Source organism: Schistosoma mansoni, chromosome 4 (genome assembly GCF_000237925.1).
Source record: "Schistosoma mansoni strain Puerto Rico chromosome 4, complete genome".
Lineage (NCBI taxonomy): Eukaryota > Metazoa > Platyhelminthes > Trematoda > Strigeidida > Schistosomatidae > Schistosoma > Schistosoma mansoni.
The window spans coordinates 20,752,071-20,754,678 of record NC_031498.1 but is presented as its reverse complement, the minus strand read 5'-3'; the positions used below and the strand labels follow the sequence as shown (position 1 = coordinate 20,754,678).

Sequence of the window (2,608 nt, the reverse complement as noted above, 5' to 3'; positions counted from 1 at the left end):
AAATTGCTTCCAAGTCTCCAGAGATCTGTCATTGAACCTACAAAACGAAGATAGAAGGTGAAATGTATGATAAGACACATTCATTTCAAAGGTTATTTTACGTGTATATAACAAATGTATTTGTAGAATGAAATGTAATACTGAGTGCTAGAAGTTTCTCAAGTATATACTATAACTGTTAAAGAAATGATTAGATAAACAATTATTGTAGTGTACAAAGTAAGTCTTCATCGGTATTTTTGATTTTCTCAGTTTTATTTATATTTGGTTTACTGATAAGCATTCAATATTATTTTAGACTTTCATTGGAAATATAAATTTACTTTGCAGACTTTGGGAAAAATCATAGTTAATTAAAGAATTTTCGATGTGTGGGCGAGAATGATAATGGTAAGCAGAGATGGATAGTGGATAGCAGTGGAATCCAGTTTGACGCGCGTTTCGTCCTATTTGGGACTCGTCAGCTGGATGTACCTGCATCTCAGAGTTGGTGTTCACTCTGGGACTCGAACCCAGTATCCTCGCTTCAAACGCCATCGCGTTATCCACTCGGCCACTGAGGGCTATCAGGACTCAGTGGCCGAGTGAAGTCCTGTAGAATAGACACTGGGTGGGAATCTAGTGTAGATATTCATCTAAGGAAAATTAACGTCCCACATACGTGTAGAAAGTGAAAAGACTGTTATAACAAGAAACCCTAGAGTTATAACAAGTATTCTACCGATTATAACAATTTTATTCATACCCTATAATACTACTGAAGCATATTTAATGTGCTTTCTTTCTACACTTATATTAAGTCATATCAATTAGATTGGATTGTTATCAATACAGTCAACTCAATGTTCAGATGTAACCATGTCATCTATTGAGTTTTGCTAAATAATATTATCTAGACCACCAGGGAAAAGTTGGTTCACGCTTTCAACTATGAAAAATACTAAATCTCCACAAAAACCCCTTCTGATAATAATATTATCATTAATTAACAAACTATTACATATTCTTATCTTCAGCAATGCATCCTAGAAGCTTATGTCTTCAATTTTTGAAAGTTAGGTACGAGATAATCATAATTTAAGATGGATCAAAATAATTTCATAGCGATGTAGATGTATACAGTATTCGTAATGTTATTTTAACAATGGTTTTCATACTTTTCAATCACTTTTTTCCCTTGGAATCACGTTTTAAAATGTTTATTTTATTCTTGGATCAGAGCTAACTGTGTAATTTAGGATGTGTGTTAGCTGTATGTATATGCAGATAAGTGATCTCCCATTAGCACCCAAATACAGTACTAATCGCTTTGAAATTCAATGAGTTATTTATTAGGCTAGTAAGTTAATACTGGTATTAATTTGTTCAATAGGTTTAATACTTATTGTTATTTGTAAGAGTTTATCACTTACTAGTTGTTGAAATCCGAGTTTTAATACGACATAATTAGAATCAGTTTATCAATATTTCTTACTTTTTTATTATTCATATCCTCCGTGAATTATTTCAAGAAGTAATTATCGGAGTTCTAAGGAGAAGTAGTGATTAGTACAGTCTAGATGTGTCGAGTATGAGGCAGTTCTTCACTAATAACAAAAGAAGATGGTATTACTACATCGCAAATTGATTGAAGCTAGCTATGTAAGCCACTGAATACCAACTCACTAGTCTAAAGGTTAAGGACTGACTTAGAAACCTAAAGCTCTTTGGTTTAATCAATTATGGTATCCAGGATAAGCATTGTAATGAGCCTCATATATAACAAGGTAGATGTTCAATTCTTGTTTGTTTTTAATGTTTGTTTAACTGAAACCACTCTGTGATGTAGGCTGTAAAGATAGTGATAGAATCAAGATTATTGATAATCGATAATTAGCAAATATATTTAAATTCAGATCTAATCTAATTACATAACTATGAAAGACTGTTAGATCATTTTTGAAACAATAACAAGAATAATAGTTATAATAGGCATCATACTTCTTGTGACATCTGTGTCGCTTAAAAATTACACTTGAAAATGAGGAATATTATTATTCCGACGACATAAAGTAAGGACACAGAAGACTGGTACGAGCGTAGCGAACAAGAATATGAGTGGGGACGATCGAATGTATTAAATACAAACATTACAGACTATCTCACTAAAATCTGACAACCATACGGTAAACAGTTAATTTGCAAACTATCAGTCAATTGTCTTAATCGTGACTGTTCCTTCAATCCATCGTCTCTGATTTCATTGTTCATGCATTTTCATACCAATTGCGTTTCGTTATCGATCTTCTACTGAAATACATTCAATGCCCGACCATCGCTATATACTACTTATGTGGATATAAGTAGCCAACACCACACTAGTGAAGATTTATTGACTCCAAAATCAACAAGAAAACTTCTCTCGTCGAAAATATACTCATTTATGTATTGATTTGTATACTTATTTGATTATTAATTAAGAAAAAAGTCATATAAATGAAATTATAACAAAACTGCATACATCATATCATGCTCAATATAGTTCATATTAATTTAATGCAAAGAATATATCTTGGGTAAATATCACACTGAAATAGATTATTTTCACTGTTGAAATCATGAGTCAATT

At 31.9% G+C, this 2,608-nt stretch overlaps 1 non-coding gene across 1 annotated transcript; it reads right to left on the bottom strand.

Annotated features, from left to right (window-relative positions):
* Positions 1–553: 553 nt before the first annotated feature.
* Positions 554–621, bottom strand: Smp_tRNA_02211_Pseudo_TTG.1.1. Its single transcript has one exon. It is a non-coding gene (tRNA).
* Positions 622–2,608: the final 1,987 nt, after the last annotated feature.